At 46.0% G+C, this 22369-nt stretch overlaps 1 protein-coding gene across 4 annotated transcripts in view; it reads right to left on the minus strand.

The window, feature by feature from the left end:
- The window catches only part of LOC137418586 (uncharacterized), a 156580-nt gene that overhangs the window by 6544 nt on the left and 127667 nt on the right, over positions 1 to 22369 (minus strand). For all 4 annotated transcript variants that reach the window (XR_013621101.1, XR_013621104.1, XR_013621102.1 and 1 more), the window contains 2 exons: positions 7396 to 7507; positions 1372 to 1441 (listed from right to left, as the gene is read on the minus strand). The gene's annotated coding sequence lies outside the window, so the exon portion shown is untranslated. The remainder of the gene's footprint in view (positions 1 to 1371; positions 1442 to 7395; positions 7508 to 22369) is intronic.

Here is a 22369-nt window from a genome sequence, read left to right on the forward strand (position 1 = left end):
TTTTCCTTTTTTGAGCTCGAGCAAACGTTACAACGAGCTCAAAGTTTTGTTTGAAGACCAGCAGCTCCCTGAATGGTGCAACAAGACAGGTGTGTACAACAGTCACTGGCACAAAGGATGATTCTTATTGTCAGAAGGTCAAGAAAGAGGGACTCCTTAATGTAATAATAATGAATGCAAATTAAAATGTAGCTAGCAAATTGTGAAAGAAACGGATTTAAGTTTGTTTTTACAAAGGACGTTGCCATGAGATAATCACAAACAAGGGAATTTGAATGGAGAAATCACTTGATAACATATTGCTTGTGCTATGTTGCTATGAAAAAAAGGAGGTGTTAGTGCATGAGTGGTGTGTGACGACATGGTGTGTATATTACATCACTTTGCAGGAATATGAAAAAAACAAACTCAAAAAAGGATGTTTTAGTGCATGAGTGGTGTGCGACGACATGGTGTATATATTACATCACCTTGAGAGAATACTAAAAAAAAAACTCAAAAACGAAGTGTTAGTGCATGAATGGTGTGCGACAACATGGTGTATATATTACATCACCTTGCGGGAATACCAAAAAAAAAAATCTCAAAAAAGAAAGTGTTAGTGCATGAGTGGTGTGGTGTGCAGTGACACTGTGTGTGCATTACATCACCTTGCGGAAATACTTTTAAAAAACAAGAGAAAAATGACCACAGTGTGATCACCAGCTGCGACGTGTAGAATCATGAGGATATCCGTTGCAATATGCGCTACCAAATTCGACCAGTCATTAAATTATACGCATGCACCAGCGTCTTTTTGTCTTTCAGTTCTGGTCTTGTCCTTTGTTTTGCGACGCATCATGCTTCATCAACTGATTACATATAATGTATGGACGTGAATGTTATTTCTGTTAATGTTAATCTTAATTCATTAATGTTATTTATTAATGTTAATTCTGGGTGGCAGAGGGATAATTTGAAACGGGCTTGGTCGGTAGGGGAAGTCCGAGTGTATGCGCATGCGCTTTTCAAAAAGGCACCCCAACAACAAGAACAACAACGCGGTCCTCTCATAGAGATGCTCGTCGCAGCTAAAAACTCAAAAAAGGAAGTGTTAGGACAGGAGTGGTGTGCGACGACATGTTGTGTATATTACATCGCCTTGTGGGAATACTTCCGCTCTAGCAGGGAACATGGCCTTAAAATGCATGTTGTTGTTGTTGTATTGTGGGAATACTTGAAGAAAAAAAATTCTAGAGTGTACATAATCATTAGCTCATAGAAGAGAAGCATCACGACAAACGTCTTTTATAAGTTCCGAAATATATTACAACAAATTATCATGTAGAGCTGTAGGAATTGAACGTGAAAGATTAAAAAGGGTCTCCTTACTCCTGTTCGGTATCATCTCCATCGCTCCATATGGAGGAGCCAGGATTCCTGCCAAGTATTGTCGATATTTCTGCAAACATGATGCAAGAACACAAATGAATGTGGTTTCTTAAGCAGACAAAGTGCTATACGATTCCAATGTAATGATTTGTTTTGAAGTATTCTTTCTTCTACATTATGTAGTCCATATAAATAGGGCTACGGAGTGTGGGATCTGCCTTAAGTGGACCCATAAATGGGAAGGAGTCAGATATTGATGAGCTGGCAGGGCATGACCAAGGTGGGATCAAAGGACAGGAAGTTTGTTTTACAAGTGGAAATACCAACTGGTTTTCTACAAAGCCCTGTGAAAGTTTGGTGTCTCCATCTGCAATTATTGCCATAGACCTGTTGGGTGGCCTGCTTGCCAGTCCTGCCTTTTCCCATTGGGTAGTTTGGACCAAAAAGTGGATGCACGTCTAACCCAGGTTTCCACCAAAAGGTAGATGTACGTTTAACCCAGGTTTATACCAAAAGGTGGATGCACGTTTAACCCAGGATTATACCAAAAGGTGGATGCACGTTTCACCCAGGATTATACCAACAGGTGGATGCACATTTAAACCAGTATTATACCAAAAGGTGGATGCACGTTTAATCCAGGATTATACCAAAAGGTGGATGCACATTTAAACCAGGATTATACCAAAAGGTGGATGCACGTTTAACCCAGGTTTCCACCAAAAGGTAGATGCACGTCTAACCCAGGTTTCCACCAAAAGGTAGATGCACGTCTAACCCAGGTTTCCACCATAAGGTGGATGCACGTTTAAACCCAGGTTTATACCAAAAGGTGGATGCACATTTAACCCAGGTTTCCACCATAAGGTGGATGCACGTTTAAACCCAGGTTTATACCAAAAGGTGGATGCAAATTTAACCCAGGATTATACCAAAAGGTGGATGCACATTTAACCCAGATTTGGACAAAAATGTGGATGCACGTCTAACCCAGGTTTCCACCAAAAGGTGGATGCACGTTTAACCCAGGCTTATACCAAAAGATGGATGCACATTTAACCCAGGTTTCCACCAAAAGGTGGAAGCACATTTACCGCAGGATTATACCAAAAGGTGGATGCACATTTAACCCAGGATTACACCAAAAGGTGGATGCACATTTAACCCAGGATTATACCAAAAGGTGGATGCACATTTAACCCAGGATTATACCAAAAGGTGGATGCACATTTAACCCAGGATTATACCAAAAGGTGGATGCACGTTTAACCCAGGATTATACCAAAAGGTGGATGCACGTTTAACCCAGGATTATACCAAAAGGTGGATGAACATTTAACCCAGGATTATACCAAAAGGTGGATGCACATTTAACCCAGGATTATACCAAAAGGTGGATGCACATTTAACCCAGGTTTCCACCAAAAGGAGGATGCGCATTTAACCCAGGATTATACCATAAGGTGGATGCACATTTAACCCAGGATTATACCAAAAGGTGGATGCACATTTAACCCAGGATTATACCAAAACGTGGATGCACATTTAACCCAGGTTTCCACAAAAAGGAGGATGCGCATTTAACCCAGGATTATACCAAAAGGTGGATGCACGTTTAACCCAGGATTATACCAAAAAGTGGATGCACATTTACCCCCAGGATTATACCAAAAGGTGGATGCACATTTAACCCAGATTTGGACAAAAATGTGGATGCACGTCTAACCCAGGTTTCCACCAAAAGGTGGATGCACGTTTAACCCAGGCTTATACCAAAAGATGGATGCACATTTAACCCAGGTTTCCACCAAAAGGTGGAAGCACATTTACCGCAGGATTATACCAAAAGGTGGATGCACATTTAACCCAGGATTACACCAAAAGGTGGATGCACATTTAACCCAGGATTATACCAAAAGGTGGATGCACATTTAACCCAGGATTATACCAAAAGGTGGATGCACATTTAACCCAGGATTATACCAAAGGTGGATGCACGTTTAACCCAGGATTATACCAAAAGGTGGATGCACGTTTAACCCAGGATTATACCAAAAGGTGGATGAACATTTAACCCAGGATTATACCAAAAGGTGGATGCACATTTAACCAAGGTTTCCAACAAAAGGAGGATGCGCATTTAACCCAGGATTATACCAAAAGGTGGATGCACATTTAACCCAGGATTACACCAAAAGGTGGATGCACATTTAACCCAGGATTATACCAAAAGGTGGATGCACATTTAACCCAGGATTATACCAAAAGGTGGATGCACATTTAACCCAGGATTATACCAAAAGGTGGATGCACGTTTAACCCAGGATTATACCAAAAGGTGGATGCACGTTTAACCCAGGATTATACCAAAAGGTGGATGAACATTTAACCCAGGATTATACCAAAAGGTGGATGCACATTTAACCCAGGTTTCCACCAAAAGGAGGATGCGCATTTAACCCAGGATTATACCATAAGGTGGATGCACATTTAACCCAGGATTATACCAAAAGGTGGATGCACATTTAACCCAGGATTATACCAAAACGTGGATGCACATTTAACCCAGGTTTCCACAAAAAGGAGGATGCGCATTTAACCCAGGATTATACCAAAAGGTGGATGCACGTTTAACCCAGGATTATACCAAAAAGTGGATGCACATTTACCCCAGGATTATACCAAAAGGTGGATGCACATTTAACCCAGGATTATACCAAAAGGTGGATGCACATTTAACCCAGGATTATACCAAAAGGTGGATGCACATTTAACCCAGGATTATACCAAAAGGTGGATGCACATTTAACCCAGGATTATACCAAAAGGTGGATGCACATTTAACCCAGGATTATACCAAAAGGTGGATGCACGTTTAACCCAGGATTATACCAAAAGGTGGATGCACATTTAACCCAGGATTATACCAAAAGGTGGATGCACATTTAACCCAGGATTATACCAAAATGTGGATGCACATTTACCCCCAGGATTATACCAAAAGGTGGATGCACATTTACCCCAGGATTATACCAATAGGTGGATGCACATTTAACCCAGGATTATACCAAAATGTGGATGCACATTTAACCCAGGTTTGGACCAAAATGTGGATGCACATTTAACCCAGGATTATACCAAAAGATGGATGCACATTTACCCCAGGATTATACCAAAAGGTGGATGCACATTTAACCCAGGATTATACCAAAAGGTGGATGCACATTTAACCCAGGATTATACCAAAAGGTGGATGCACATTTAACCCAGGATTATACCAAAAGGTGGATGCACATTTAACCCAGGATTTTACCAAAAGGTAGATGCACATTTAACCCAGGATTATACCAAAAGGTGGATGAACATTTATCCCAGGATTATACCAAAAGATGGATGCACATTTAACCCAGGATGATACAATAAGGTGGATGCACATTTAACCAAGGTTTCCACCAAAAGGAGGATGCGCATTTAACCCAGGATTATACCAAAAGGAGGATGCACATTTAACCCAGGATTATACCATAAGGTGGATGCACATTTAACCCAGGTTTCCACCAAAAGGAGGATGCGCATTTAACCCAGGATTATACCAAAAGGAGGATGCGCATTTAAACCAGGATTATACCAAAAGGTGGATGCACATTTACCCCAGGATTATACCAAAAGGTGGATGCACATTTAACCCAGGATTATACCAAAATGTGGATGCACATTTAACCCAGGTTTGGACCAAAATGTGGATGCACATTTAACCCAGGATTATACCAAAAGATGGATGCACATTTACCCCAGGATTATACCAAAAGGTGGATGCACATTTAACCCAGGATTATACCAAAAGGTGGATGCACATTTAACCCAGGATTATACCAAAAGGAGGATGCGCATTTAAACCAGGATTATACCAAAAGGTGGATGCACATTTACCCCAGGATTATACCAAAAGGTGGATGCACATTTACCCCAGGATTATACCAATAGGTGGATGCACATTTATCCCAGGATTATACCAAAATGTGGATACACATTTAACCCAGGATTATACCAAAAGATGGATGCACATTTACCCCAGGATTATACCAAAAGGTGGTGCACATTTAACCCAGGATTATACCAAAATGTGGATACACATTTAACCCAGGATTATACCAAAAGATGGATGCACATTTAACCCAGGATTATACCAAAAGATGGATGCACATTTACCCCAGGATTATACCAAAAGGTGGATGCACATTTAACCCAGGATTATACCAAAAGGTGGATGCACGTTTAACCCAGGATTATACCAAAAGGTGGATGCACATTTACCCCAGGATTATACCAAAAGGTGGATGCACATTTAACCCAGGATTATACCAAAAGACCACTCCATATTCTACCAATCCAACTGCTCTCTCCCTCCCACTCCATATTCTACCAATCCCACTGCTCTCTCCCTTCCACTCCATACTTCACTCGACCAATCCCACTGCTCTCTCCCTCCCACTCCATATTCTACCAATCCCACTGCTCTCTCCCTCCCACTCCATATTCTACCAATCCCACTGCTCTCTCCCTCCCACTCCATATTCTACCAATCCCACTGCTCTCTCCCTCCCACTCCATATTCTACCAATCCCACTGCTCTCTCCCTCCCACTCCATATTCTACCAATCCCACTGCTCTCTCCCTCCCACTCCATATTCTACCAATCCCACTGCTCTCTCCCTCCCACTCCATACTTCACTCGACCAATCCCACTGCTCTCTCCCTCCCACTCCATATTCTACCAATCCAACTGCTCTCTCCCTCCCACTCCATATTCTACCAATCCCACTGCTCTCTCCCTTCCACTCCATATTTCACTCGACCAATCCCACTGCTCTCTCCCTCCCACTCCATATTCGACCAATCCCACTGCTCTCTCCCTTCCACTCCATACTTCACTCGACCAATCCCACTGCTCTCTCCCTCCCACTCCATATTCTACCAATCCCACTGCTCTCTCCCTTCCACTCCATACTTTACTCGACCAATCCCACTGCTCTCTCCCTCCCACTCCATATTCGATCAATCCCACTGCTCTCTCCCTTCCACTCCATACGTCACTCGACCAATCCCACTGCTCTCTCCCTCCCACTCCATATTCGACCAATCCCACTGCTCTCTCCATTCCACTCCACACTCGACCAATCCCACTGCTCTCTCCCTCCCGCTCCATATTCGACCAATCCCACTGCTCTCTCCCTCCCGCTCCATATTCGACCAATCCCACTGCTCTCTCCCTCCCACTCCATATTCTACCAATCCCACTGCTCTCTCCCTTCCACTCCATACTTCACTCGACCAATCCCACTGCTCTCTCCCTCCCACTCCATATTCTACCAATCCCACTGCTCTCTCCCTCCCACTCCATATTCTACCAATCCCACTGCTCTCTCCCTCCCACTCCATACAGAGAGACTGAGCTGTCGCCCGCAGACAGGGAGACTGAGCGGGACAGGGAGACTGAGCGGGACAGGGAGACTGAGCGGGACAGGGAGACTGAGCGGGACAGGGAGACTGAGCGGGACAGAGAGACTGAGCGGGACAGGGAGACTGAGCGGGACAGGGAGACTGAGCGGGACAGGGAGACGGAGCGGGACAGGGAGCCGGAGCGGGACAGGGAGACGGAGCGGGACAGGGAGACGGGGCGGCACAGGGAGACGGAGCTTTTTCACGTGTACTTACTTGTACACGGGTACTTACTTTTTCACGTGACTAATTTTGGGAATGCTCCTCACCGTGAATGGAACATCCATCTTTGGGAATGCTCCTCACCTTGAATTGAACATCCATCTTTGGGAATGCTCCTGACGGTGAATGGAACATCCATCTTTGGGAATAAACCAATAAACCAACAAAGCTCGGTCAGGGACTGTCGCCCGCACCTTTGGAGGCAGGATATAGTGCATTATTAATTTATGATATATAATGACGCTCGATTTTGGTGCACTGTCCGTGCCTTCAACCCGTATGACAGCCGCACATGACACTTACAGTTTCAGTGTGCCCGAGGACTACGACTGACGACTGACGTGACGAGTGACGAGTGACTAGCCGAAGGGTGGTTCTTCTTCTTCTTCTTCCTCTTGGGGTCAACTTCCTGGATCTGGAACGGGAAGTCATATTTTTTTCTTTTATTCTTTCCTTTACCCTGTGGATGGTCCATCGATTTTATATATAATTATAAACCGAAGGGTTTTATATATATATATATATATATATATATATATATATATATATATATATATATAAGTCCTTAAGGGTCAACGAGATTATTTAAATATCCTTCAAAAAAACAACAACATTTCATTTTATGGCCGTTGAATGTGACGTCACGACAAGGAACGGTGGACGATTTCAAATGCATAAATTCGCTTTTCAGTGATTAATTATTGATTAATTGGTTTGGATTCAAAAGGGTGGAGGCCCGGGTGCCCGGGGCGTCCGCCCGGACGTCTTTAGCGTGAGGCTCATTTTCCGCGGCGCAACACCTGCGGGGGCCCAGGGTCGAGGATTCGAACCTTTGCCGTTTACAGCTCTCGAGTACGCATCGTTGATACGTCATCGTGGCCCGCCTTAGCCCGGTGCACCACGACGCCTCCACCGATTGGAGTTCACTTGGAACATGCATTTAACCCCCATGTGATTGATCTAGTTAGGCAGCTTAGCAATAATTTCTGGGGGAACGACTTTACAAAACTACCATTTTTATTTTCGTGCTTATGGACCAAACTTTTACAAATAACACTGCATGTGATAGTCAGGTGGCTTAGCAACAATTTTTAGGCGTAATGTTACAAGCCGGACAAAAGTCCCAAATTTGGTATGGAGCTTCGTTTGGACCTATCAATTGATTTTAGCCGAGGAGCCATCCTGACCGTTTCAGATTTTCCAAGATGTTGGCCAAAATTCAAAATGCCACCAGCAAAACTGAAATATCATATATCTCTGGCTGTAGAAGTCACAGATAGACAAATGAGGTATCAAATCAGGGGTTTTTGAGGTCAGTGAAACTGATTCAGGGAAAGGTACATTTCATATGTCACTTATTTTCGAGATGACGTCCAAAATCCAATATGGCCACCAAGGAAAATCATACTATAATGCAAGGACTTGAAAAGTTTGTTCGCCTAAGGCTCAGGCATCGAAGGATGGATTAACTTGACACTTTGCACACCTATAGATATCGTTTTAGTGGGGCGGCTTAGCCCAAATATTCAAAAGAATTGTGCATTTTGTGATACAAGCACCAAATTTGGCACACTAGTAGACTATCATATTATGAAAAGATCTGGATATTGGGCCATCTCAGATTCAGAGATTTGATTTTTGCAAGATTTGCAGATTTTGCAAGCTGAGATTGCAACGCCAGGGACGGCCGACTCCTTCCTACGAGCTGCCCACGTCACCCGCACAAGAAGAGCTCATCAAATCACTGCAGCGGCACTGCACATCCTGCAACACCGTGCGTATGAACGCCACTGTATGACATATGCTGATGATGCAGAAGACCTGCCTGAGTTCGAAGACTGGTGTCACCAGAGAGGAGAAGACATTCCCAACTTTCAGTACTGGGCAACTGTGCTGGAACTAGAGATGTTGGTACTGGTCTACGTGCGTTCTCTGCGGCAGGCTTCATTCACGACGTACCTTGATGCCCTGACGGAACTGGTCCCATGGTTCCATGCCTTAGACCACACACACTATGCCAGGTGTGTCCCTGTTCACCTGAGGGACACGGTTGCACTCCCAATGAAGCACCCAGATGTAGCCAGAGAATTCAGGGCTGGCAACTTCACTGTACAGAAGACGAAGAAGGTGTTCTCTTCGATCCCAATCGAATCGAAATCTTGCAAAAATCAAATCTCTGAATCTGAGATGGCCCAATATCCAGATCTTTTCATAATATTGTTACAGACGCGGTTGTGGATGTTGGTCTACCGAGCGGTTTGGTATGACCGCGCCTGCACGTTTACCCGATTATACTCGAACGTTGACTAAGTCGCGCTATGCTAAATCAATGATGGAAAAGGACACAACGGCTGGGATTAAAATGACACGACACCAAGGGTTCAGTTCTCAAGACCTCCGGAGGAGGTTATAATATTGCGGAAGGTCAGATTACAGGAATGAGAGGGACAGCATAGAAAGACAGGCACTTAGACACACTCTTATATTAGCCCCGACAGACGACAGATAAACGGGACAAAACTGACTCACACGGGGATTGATGGCAAGGAAAGCGGGTAGTCGATGGCTCAAGGTGCACTCTTGGCTCAAGGACAGAATCGACCCGCTCCGGTCCAGAGATGCGGGAGGCCTCACTCAGCGCTCGAAGGTCGTGACTTGTCTTCTTCAGTCGGGGGCGCATCTCACGTCACGTCCGGTAAGTGGCTGCGTATATCCGGCGGGGAGTGACACGCCCTCGGCTCGTTAGCTCCGCCCCAGATGGAATCGGCCCGTTGCTTCTCATTGGGTGCGTGCGGGGGGGTTACCGGCTCTGCCCTTGACGAGGGGCTGACAGGGAGCCCCTTCGTGGTAACCCCGTCGGAGCGCATGGTCATGGCGGCTAACCGAGCCGGTGTGAGGACGCACACTCCCCCGCGCCGCGCCGCCCCCATCTCCTCTGTTGTTGTAGTTGTAGTTGTTGTTGTAGTTGTTGTTGTTGTTGTTGTAGTTGTTGTTGTTGTTGTTGTTGTAGTTGTTGTAGTTGTTGTTGTTGTTTCATGGGGAAGATGGGAGGAGGTAAGGGGAGGTCCTAAACTCACTACTGGTGCCATACGATCACATTCTGGTGCAACGAAGAGTCAGAATTAATGGAAACGAGTCCTTAACTGACATAGACTAAGAATAACTAGCAAGATGTCCCATAGTTGTCTACGTGAGATGCGGTGAACCTGGGCACGACATTTAATGGGGGAAAAAGGGGAAGGTCGGTTCTACAGAGTGTTATTTACAGGCAATGGGACTAGGGAATGGGGGATTGGGGATAGTTGGGGAGTATTGGGGAAATAGGGGAGTATTTACAAGCGGATATTGAGGCCAAGTCCCATATCCGCAACATTGCACCCTTCTCTACCCTCGGGGCGTCCCGACCCGATAAATTTTTACCTATTTTAGTGTGGCACTCAGATGTAGTTCCCTCTACTATTAACTCTACCCTGAGTGCGACAGTTTTACAGATATTCACAAATGAGTAAATATGTCCCCCTGCGACGTTGCACCCTTCTCCTCACAGAAACACACCCACAGGATAACCGAATCCGGAAAGAATTCGCAAACTAAACATACAGCCGGTAGGGAGCATTATTTACACAAGACTACGCTGATATTTACACTACGATCCAGGACCTGTTTTTGGAGGAACACATGCAGATGTTATGCATAGAGAGAGCACGCATGCCAGCATCGATACACCAACCCACGAGTGCTCTGTGGCCTTATGGCCTTTAATAATGTGCAGAGCACCCCTTCCAAGCATCAAAAGCACCACCCCATAACACAGTCAGCACCATCCGGTGCACCAATAAAGTGTTTATAAATCACCGGTGGTGTCGCAGCCGGCCGATGTTCTGCCGCTGGTCTTGCCTTCGTGTGGTGCACTTGGTGTTCTTGCCTCTTTCAAAAAAATAAAGAAAGGCGCCAACCGCGTCCATTTCTGTATTGTGGCCGTCAGGGGGCCAACTATAAGTGGTTCACCTTGTATGGCATAGGTGCCACGTTGACCCATAGGTCCATCCACGGGTGGTGCTTGGCCGCAAAAGAACTGCGGTCCATTGTGGGTGGCCACCAACATTGCGGTCCATATGGTGTATCGATCCAGGCAGCAAGCAGCGAAAGTGCAGGCCCACAACTGCGTAGCCAGCACCTCTCTCTCCTCTCTCTCTACCCCAAAGCCAGATCCTCAGAGGTGGGAGACAAAAGAAGCAGACAAGTGAGTAAGGTGGTAAGGGCGCAAAAGTGCACGCAATGTAAGGTAATGCACACTGGGGGCACATGGGAACCAGGTGAGACAGGTACGTTCCTACCGTACGCCCCCCCCCCCCACCAGGTAACCTACATGGCCCCTCCCTTACCCCTTACTGTATCCACAAAACACAACACTACCCATAAACATCTACTTTACAAATCAACAAACGTCCCTACTGTCTTCCCCGTTCCTCCCATATACCAAATTCGTCTTCTCTCCCTCTTAACCAATCAAATTTGCCATTTTCAACTCATCAAAATTTGCCATTACCAATTCATCATCAGTCCCTCCTAGGGAGGGAGAGATGGAATCACCCCAATGTCTCATCCACGTCGTGATGCGTCTCACCAATCCACACAGCAATTCTCATTTCCTGCACACAGAACAAAGAAAACACAGGTGTGGAGTCATCATCATCACCACAGGTAAGTGGCTGCGTATGGTGCGACAGGTTCATCAATCCTAACTATTTCCTAAATGACTTTAACAACTTTACACTACCCGGGGTCTTTCTCCGGCCAAACCATTGGCCCTCTTACACTATGGGTTCTAAAAACCAATTCCCATTGGCCAAACTGTGGTGCTTTTCAATTTGGGGTCTCACTCCCCCGATTCATCTCCCGGTGCCCTCGCACAATTTCTGGGCTGTGGCGTGTACCTCTCCCAGTGGGTCTACCCACCTGCACACCTCCACCACTGCAGTTGCCTCCGAGCTTACCTGCTCCTTACCCTAACCTAACTACCTGGGGAAGGCCCTCTGGCGCTCTCCCCACTCGGTGCCCTCTCTGGCACTGGGCTGCCCGATCCACACCCGGGATCCTCAGGCACCCACTCACAACTATCGGCTCCCAGAGCCCACCTGCGGCCTCACCTGGCCGACATCCTCACAGTGGTGGAGTGCCCAACCAACTACACACACTAACAGGCTACACGCCCAGCCATTTCCACAACACTAATGCACCCATCCAAATACCATTCTGTCACCCGCACCACAGATGCCAATATCCAACCACAATTTACCTATACCCTCTACCTAACACTTACACTACCCGCCCCGGGTACTCGTGAAAGGGGTCCACTCTTCCCCCATCCACACCTTCGCACCATGCACACCACTCCGTACCAATTACTCCAACTCTCTCCACACACCTTTACTTGCACACCTGTGCTCTCACACCTGGTGCCACCTGCACCCTTCTCTCCCCAAGCGCATTCGCGCTGATCCACAACACTCACTACTCACACACTGCTCCACACACCTGTCCAGTTGCACACCTGTGCAATCACACCTGTTCAATTCTCACACAGCATCATCTCACCTAACTACTCCCCTCTGAAACTTGCGCTTCCCAGTCGTCCCTTTAAACTATTGCGCTCCCACGTCATTATCATCCACACTAATCTACCTGCGTCCCCACTACAGGTATCAGTCACTAACTAAACTTAACGTCACCTAATGTCATCTTCGCTAGATCCCTACAATATAACCTAACCCACCCGGGCTAGTTTTCACTGCCATCAACCCCATAAGCTATTGCGCATTTGCCCCCACCTATGGGAAGGGTGGCAGGGATGCCAGCCTTACCCACCGGGCCCATCGCTCACTACCAATTTCGCACATCAAATTTCAACAAATTAAAAATTTGCCAATCACTACCCATCATCTGCCAATCACTACTGCCAATCCCTTGCCAATCATCAAATTTTGTTTTTCTCTAATTTTGGGTCCAAAACACTAACCTCATCACCCAGTCTACTCACTAATGCCTCTCGATGCGCCAATTCCTGTCCAAAGCCCGGCTTCGTAAAGCCAAGCCATGAATGCGGGTTGTTCTGCGCCAGCGGCTGGATGCGTCCGGCATTCGGGGCAGGGACGGGGGCTTACCCGGGCCGAGATCCCACGCACCATCTCGGCGTGGAGCCATCCAATGTCCCGATCTCGACCTGCCGGAATGCCTCAACAAAAAGTGGTCGCCATGACGACCCTTTCTATCGGGCTGCCCGCTCCGCCTAGTGGAGCACGGACGCGGCCGTTCAAAGCGAGGCCCAGCACGCACCGAGGGCCCGATTCGGCTAAAAGTCGACCTAAACTCTACCCCGTCTAACGTCGATGCTTCACCTGGACGCTTACACCCCGCGGCCCGTTCCTTGCTCACACATCCAGCCGTTTCCATGCTCCTCGTACCTTTCCTTACACACCTCGGTACACCCATTCCACTCACAGCCTTGGTCACACACCTGACCACCGAACACTTTGGCACACATTCGTTGGTCGCACACCTCACCAACACACCTCTTCGCGCCCCCTCCTCTGTGACAATCACAGGTGTGCTCTCATTCGCACACCCAACCACGTGCCTCACTACCAATTCCAGCGTGCATTCCCACTCACGCTCTACCATTCCAGATGTGCATCCTTCCATCCCAGGTGTACATCCTCGCTCACCTGTCACAACCAACTCACTCTCCTTGTCACTCTCACTACTCTCACCTCCATTCTTGACAGCGCACTCACCCTTACTCTTGACAGCGCACTCTTTCCTCATGCACCTGTCCGTCACACACCTTTCTCGCGCACACTCTCCCGTTACACCCTCTGTAACACTCACCACACCGCGCTTCCATGTGCTCCCTCGCACACGCGCTACGACCGACTCATTCTCGCCAGCACACTCACTCCTTGGCACGCACTTTTTCCTCACACACCCCAGAGTCGGACTTTCTCGCACACCTCCTTTTTCGCACACCAGACCTGTCGCACACTTCACCAACGGCCTCTCACGAACACCCGGGTCTATCTCGACCCCCAAGCTTCTTAAATCCCCTGGCGCATCATACGCACGACCATATTGGTCACCACTTACACCGGGTCCTCTTCCTTTTCGCTTCTCCTCCATCACCTGCGAATCCCTCATCCGGTTAATGAGCACATCATCACGATCCAAACACAGACTTTGGACCAATTCTTTTATCTCCTCTTTTATCTCCTTCTTATCCTCTCTCCGTCGCTTCTTAATTTCGCTCACCCCTTCTTCCACTTCTTCTAATTTCTGCTTCACCTCTTTTAATCCCCGGTACGTCTCCTCAAGCTCGTCCTCTAAGGCTACCTTGACCGTTTCCAGGTGCGTCCTCACCTGCCGGTCCTTCGTCTCCATTACCTCTACCACCTCGTCCAACCTCGCTGTCAGTCCCTCACGTACCATCTGACATTCCCTCTTTGTCGCTATTAAGTCGTTTTTTATGTCGTTTTGTGTCGCTTTTAAACCTCCTAATACCGCAGTGTTCCTTTGAACCTGCTCCGTTAGTCCTTTTTGTCCCTCCGTCAGCTGTTCCACCTCCTGCGTCAGGTCCTCTATGCCCCCTTGTAACTTTACAGTCCCCTTTCTCACCTCCTTCTCCATGTGCTCCTTACAGTGCCTCACCTCCTCGCGCACTCCTCCGACCTCCTCACTCACTCCTCTTCTGATCTCCTCTCCCATCACTTGCATCTCCTGCCCAGATGCCACCCTCATCTGCTCCATTTCCTCCCTGTGAGCATCCAGTTTAGTTTCTACCCCCATTCTGACCCCCTCTATCTGCTGCTCCATTTGTTTAACTTCCCTTTCCGCTTGGTCCCTCATGTCCCTCAATTTGCCTTCCATACTGTTTTCTAACCCTATTAACCCATTTCTCACCTCTTTTATCCCGTTGTCTAACCCCTCAAAATTATTGTCTAACTTCCCAAATTTCTTGTCTAACTCCTTAAAATTATTGTCTAACCCCTCTCCGGTACCCCTCGCTTCGTCCCTCATTACCCCTATTTTGCCCTCCAATCGCTCACCCTGAGCATCCATCCGGTTCCCCATTACCCCCAATTGCTCATTCTGAGCCTCCATCCGGTTCCCCATTTGTCCCATACTGCTTTTCAAACCTCTAATTTGGTCTCCCAATTGCTCACCCATTTGTTCCATAAGGGCCCTCATTTGCAGGAGGAAAAGGTTCGAATCCACCAGGGGCGCTGCCACGGTCGCGGGCGCGGTGACCAGCGAGGCGCCATTTTGCGCCCCCGCAACGTCGGGCGCAACGACGCTATTTTGTGCGTCTGCTACCCTCGCTGCTTCGCACTCCTCGCGTCCCTCAATTTGGTCCTGGACCGACCCTGCCTCACTCTCCCCTACCGGACCCCAGCTGTCTTGATCCGCCATAGCGCGACTTTCAAAATTCGGGTTTTTATTTCCGTAAAACAAATCAAATTTCGTCGTTATAATTTCGAGCGCGGGAAACGCGCTCCGGATCGAATTCTACCTCCCAACACCAATTGTTACCCTAGTGGTACAATTGGTGTTCCAAAATTTGGGCCTAATAAATTTAGTCCCAGGTTCGAATCCGACACTCCTGACACCAATTGTTACAGACGCGGTTGTGGATGTTGGTCTACCGAGCGGTTTGGTATGACCGCGCCTGCACGTTTACCCGATTATACTCGAACGTTGACTAAGTCGCGCTATGCTAAATCAATGATGGAAAAGGACACAACGGCTGGGATTAAAATGACACGACACCAAGGGTTCAGTTCTCAAGACCTCCGGAAGAGGTTATAATATTGCGGAAGGTCAGATTACAGGAATGAGAGGGACAGCATAGAAAGACAGGCACTTAGACACACTCTTATATTAGCCCCGACAGACGACAGATAAACGGGACAAAACTGACTCACACGGGGATTGATGGCAAGGAAAGCGGGTAGTCGATGGCTCAAGGTGCACTCTTGGCTCAAGGACAGAATCGACCCGCTCCGGTCCAGAGATGCGGGAGGCCTCACTCAGCGCTCGAAGGTCGTGACTTGTCTTCTTCAGTCGGGGGCGCATCTCACGTCACGTCCGGTAAGTGGCTGCGTATATCCGGCGGGGAGTGACACGCCCTCAGCTCGTTAGCTCCGCCCCAGATGGAATCGGCCCGTTGCTTCTCATTGGGTGCGTGCGGGGGGGTTACCGGCTCCGCCCTTGACGAGGGGCTGACAGGGAGCCCCTTCGTGGTAACCCCGTCGGAGCGCATGGTCATGGCGGCTAACCGAGCCGGTGTGAGGACGCACACTCCCCCGCGCCGCGCCGCCCCCATCTCCACTGTTGTTGTAGTTGTAGTTGTAGTTGTTGTTGTTGTAGTTGTTGTTGTAGTTGTTGTAGTTGTTGTTGTTGTTTCATGGGGAAGATGGGAGGAGGTAAGGGGAGGTCCTAAACTCACTACTGGTGCCATACGATCACAATTTCGTGCAACGAAGAGTCAGAATTAATGGAAACGAGTCCTTAACTGACATAGACTAAGAATAACTAGCAAGATGTCCTATAGTTGTCTACGTGAGATGCGGTGAACCTGGGCACGACATTTAATGGGGGAAAAAGGGGAAGGTCGGTTCTACAGAGTGTTATTTACAGGCAATGGGACTAGGGAATGGGGGATTGGGGATAGTTGGGGAGTATTGGGGAAATAGGGGAGTATTTACAAGCGGATATTGAGGCCAAGTCCCATATCTGCAACAATATGATAGTCTACTAGTGTACCAAATTTGGTGCTTGTATCACAAAATGCACAACAGGTTTGCTATGCTGCTACACTATAAGATATATTACTTTTTCGTTTGATGACAGTCGTCACAAAAACGTCAACAATGATGCCGACATATATTTCTTCGTTTTTATTTCATTCAACATTAGCCGGAAGTAAAATATGTTTCAGGAAATTACCGAGAGATATTTCTTCGTTTTTTTTATTAGTTATGTGCGCATACACTTTAAATAGGTTTATTTGAAATCTTTAATTTTCCACAATATAATTTACTTGCCATTTATCATTTGATGATTACGAGACACTTCCTCTTGAGGATAGTGACAATTCATGCGCTGCGTGGAAACTTCTATTTCCAAAATGAATGAGACGATCGATGAAGAATGCACACTTGAACAGGATGTAGCAAGAAAGCGAATGAGACGGGCGAACGAGTGCGTCGACGAACGTCAATGCAAACTTGCGGGGTCACCCGTGGGAATCCCACGGGCATGGATGTGTGTGACATTTCGACATATTGAGTTAGATGCTGCACATTCATTTTTACAAAATGGTTACTGGCAAGTCATCAGATCCAGAAATGGTGTAATGAACACAATTTATTTACGCGCAAGCAAGAAAGCAAGACGGCCCGATTTCCGATTCCGACGGGCGAGACGGGCCGACGGGCGAGACGGGCCGATTTGGAGCAAGAAAAAGAACGAGACGGGAGAAAAACGAGAGAAACGAGACGGGGAAAGCCGATTGGAGAGGCGAGTGAGGAGCGATGGGAGAGGCGAGTGAGGAGCGATGGGAGAGGCGAGTGAGGAGCGATTGGAGAGGCGAGTGAGGAGCGATTGGAGAGGCGAGTGAGGAGCGATTGGAGAGGCGAGTGAGGAGCGATTGGAGAGGCGAGTGAGGAGCGATTGGAGAGGAGAGTGAGGGTTTGGAGAGGAGAGGTGTGTGAGGGATTGGAGAGGTGAGGGATTGGAGAGGAGAGGAATGTGAGGGATTGGAGAGGAGAGGAGTGCTAGGTGGAGAGAGGAGAGTGTCAGGTGGAGAGAGGAGAGTGTCAGGTGGAGAGAGGAGAGTGTCAGGTGGAGAGAGGAGAGTGTCAGGTGGAGAGGAGTGAGGGGCCACATATTATGTGAAAGAAATAAATTGTGTTCATTGCACCATTTCTGGATCTGATGAATTGCCAGTAACCATTTTGAATGTGCAGCATCTAACTCAATATGTCGAAATGTCCCACGGGTGACCCCACTATATTTCTTCGTTTTTATTTCATTCAACATTATTATCCGGAAGTAAAGGTTCACATGTTCATTTCACGTGTGCAAAAACAAACTCCATTTCACGTGTGCATGGACATGAAACACAGACGGGAAATTGCTAAGAGATATTTCGTTCGAAGCAATTCATACACCGAGCGAATTTCAGCGAATTTCAGCGAATTTCACCGAGTTTCAGGAAATTACCCAGAGATATTTCTTCGTTTTTATTTCATTAGTTACTAGCAGAAGTACTCAGCGTTGCCGGCCGGGGGAAGGGGGAAGGGCACGTACACTTTAAACATGTATATACATGTGGGATGTGGGATATATACATGTGGGACGTGTGTGTGTGTGCGTGTGCGCGCGTGTGTGTGTGTGTGTGTGTGTGTGTGTGTGTGTGTGTGTGTGTGTGTGTATGTGTGTGTGGGGGTGTACATGTGTGTATGTGTATATGTGTATGTGTGTGCATGTGTGTCGGTGTACATGTGTGTGTACACATGTGTATGTGTGTGTATATATGTGTCTATGTGTATATATGTGTGTGTCTGTATGTGTGTATATATATATATATATATATATATATATATATATATATATATATATATGTGTGTGGGTGTACATGTGTGTGTACGTGTGTGTGTATGTATGTATATGTGTATGCATGTGTGTGTGTATGTGTATGCATGTGTGTGTGTGTGTCTGTGTGTGTGTATGTGTCTGTGTGTGTATATGTGTATGTGTGTGTATCCATATGTGTATGTGTATATGTGTGTATGTGTATATGCATGTGTCGGTGTACATGTGTGTGTACGTGTGCGTGCATGTGTGTGTGTGTGTGTATGTGTATGTGTGTATATATATGTGTGTGTATGTGTATGTGTATATGTGTGTCGGTGTACGTGTGTGTGTGTGTGTGTGTGTGTGTGTGTGTGTGTGTGTGTGTGTGTGTGTGTGTGTGTGTGTGTGTGTGTGTGTGTGTGAATAAGAGAGAGACCGAATTGTGAGATACAGAAATGAAAAAACGAGGTGTGTGTGTGTGTGTGTGTGTGTGTGTGTGTGTTATTGTGAAACAGGTGCAGCATCCAACTCAATATGTCGAAATGTCACACACGTCCATGCCCGTGGGATTCCCACGGGTGACCCCACTAGTATATATATACTAGCTTGGCTCGGCTCGCCGAGTGTCGTTACTGAGGAACAGGCTCTTATTTTAGCTGAGGATAATGACTGCACCTGAGTTGCTGTGTTGTCATGATTTACACCAATCATAATACAAACAATTATTTTGCACAAATGTATTTGTTGTGTTTGTGATATTACATTTTTATAGGCAATTTCGGTTGAATGTTTTTTTTCAAGAAAGAACCCCTCAGCACATACATCGGGGAGGGGTAGTTGCAGACTGGAAGTTTGGGACGATTACACCTCACCACCACGTCATTTAAAACACCTCACCACCACATAATTTAAAACACCTCACCACCACATAATTTGAAACACCTCACTCCCACCTAATTTAAACACCTCATCACCAAGTAATTTAAAACACGTCACCACCACGTAATTCAAAAAACCTCACCACCACATCATTCAAAACACCTCACCACCATGTAATTCAAAACACCTCACCCCCACGTCATTCAAAACACCTCACCACCACGTAATTCAAAAGCCCTCACGACCACGTAATTCAAAACACCTCACCACCACATAATTAAAAACACCTCATCCACATGTAATTCAAAACACATCACGTAATTCAAAACCCCTCACGACCACGTAATTCAAAACACCTCACCACCACATCATTAAAAACACCTCATCCACATGTAATTCAAAACACCTCATCACCACGTAATTCAAAACACCTCACCCCCACGTAATTTAAAACATCTCACCCCCACCTAATTCAAAACACCTCACCCCCACCTAATTCAAAACACCTCACCCCCACCTAATTCAAAACACCTCACCCCCACCTAATTCAAAACACCTCACCACCACGTTATTCAAAACCCCTCACGACCACGTAATTTAGAAGACCTCACCATCACATAATTAAAAACACCTCAATACCAAGTCATTCAAAACACCTCACCACCACCTAATTTAAAACACCTCACCACCAACTAATTCAAAACACCTCACCACCAACTAATTCAAAACACCTCACCACCACGTAATTCAAAACCCCTCACGACCACGTAATTCAAAAGACCTCACCACCACATAATTAAAAACACCTCAATACCAAGTCATTCAAAACACCTCACCACCACCTAATTTAAAACACCTCACCACCAACTAATTCAAAACACCTCACCACCACGTAATTCAAAACCTCTCACGACCACGTAATTCAAAAGACCTCACCACCACATAATTAAAAACACCTCAATACCAAGTCATTCAAAACACCTCACCACCACCACCTAATTTAAAACACCTCACCACCAACTAATTCAAAACACCTCACCACCACGTAATTAAACACACCTCACCACCAAGTAATTAAAAACACCTCACCAGTCACCACCACTTAATTCAAAACACCTCACCACCAAGTAATTAAAAACACCTCACCAGTCACCACCACGTAATTCAAAACACCTCACCACCACATAATTCAAAACACCTCACCACCACGTAATTCAAAACACCTCACCACCACATGATTCAAAACCACCACCACGTTATTAAAAACACTTCACAACCACGGAAACAAAAGTTTCAGGGAGTAGTTCAGTGACAACACAGATACTGCCCAGATATGTAGATATATAAATCGATGACCAAGTGTGCCTGAGTTGCTGTTTTGTCATGGTGGACACCAATCATAACAAACAATTATTTTGCATAAATGTTTTTGTCATATACGTGATATTACATTTCATAAACAATTGAAGTTGAATACTTAAGTTGAAAAAATACATCTTTTTCAATTTTTGTTTTTCAACAAAAGTTGTTTTTTCAAAAAATTTCAAAACAAAGACCCTTGAAGACACACACAGGAGAGATAGGTTCATACCCGAAGTTTCGTACGATTTTACAAAAGTTTGAGGTAGTAATTCAGTGACAAGACAAGACAAGTGACAAGACACTGCACAGATATATTTATAGATATGCTGTGTGTGTATATATATATATATATATATATATATATATATATATATATATATATATATATATATATATATATATATATATATATATATATACAGGGGGCTGCAAAAGTAGGTATACAGTAAGGATTATACCAGTATTACCAGTATTATAATAGTTTTGAGGGATTTTGAGGGAAATAGTTTTGAGGGACATTTGAGGGATTAATATGTTTATTATTGATATGTTTATTATTGATATGTTATTATTGATATGCTTGTATAATCAATAAAATACGTTTTGTGCGCACGTTTTTTTTCTTCATAACTGTATACCTACTTTTGCAGCCCCCTGTATGTATGTATATATATATATATATATATATATATATATATATATATATATATATATATATATATATATATATATATATATATATATTGTTACTGATCGCGGTTTAAGATGTTAGTTACCGAGCAGTTTGGTATTGCCGCGACCTAACAGGATCCCTGACTCACCCGATTCACCCAGGACTTTGGCCGGATGGCACCACAGCTAGTCAATAGGGAAAAGACAAAGGCGACACGGATGTGAAGAAGAAGAAGCAGAAGACAAAAAGGTTGGAAATACCACTAAATTTATTCCTACTATTTACATGCTCAAAGTAACCAAGGAGAAGGAAAGATAATAAAATAATATACAGAAGGATTAGAGACACAGTGCAATTATTAACTTATACAGCTTAATTAACCCAGGACAGAACAAACAAAAGACACTGACTCAAGCGGGGAATTGCAGTAATGGCAGGATGTGGATGGCTGGAGGGAGAGGGAGGTCCAAGGGGGTCCCGCAGCACAACCGGCGCGTTTAGCAGCCGCCGTTCAGGCCAGGCCCCACGCTGCTGTTTTGGCTGCTGTTTACGTCGCGTGCTTTGCCAGGCCTTGTCCCACTCGTCTGGTCCAAACCCTCAACTCTTTCTTGTTTCTCTCACTCCTCACCACCGACTCCTCACCGCAACCAACTGACCACCGACTCCTTACCACCGCAACCAACGCAACCACTGACCCTCCTCTGGCAACCGACTCAGACCAACTCCTTGTGA

This window comes from Myxine glutinosa, chromosome 12 (assembly GCF_964187855.1).
Source record: "Myxine glutinosa chromosome 12, kmMyxGlut1.1, whole genome shotgun sequence".
Lineage (NCBI taxonomy): Eukaryota > Metazoa > Chordata > Myxini > Myxiniformes > Myxinidae > Myxine > Myxine glutinosa.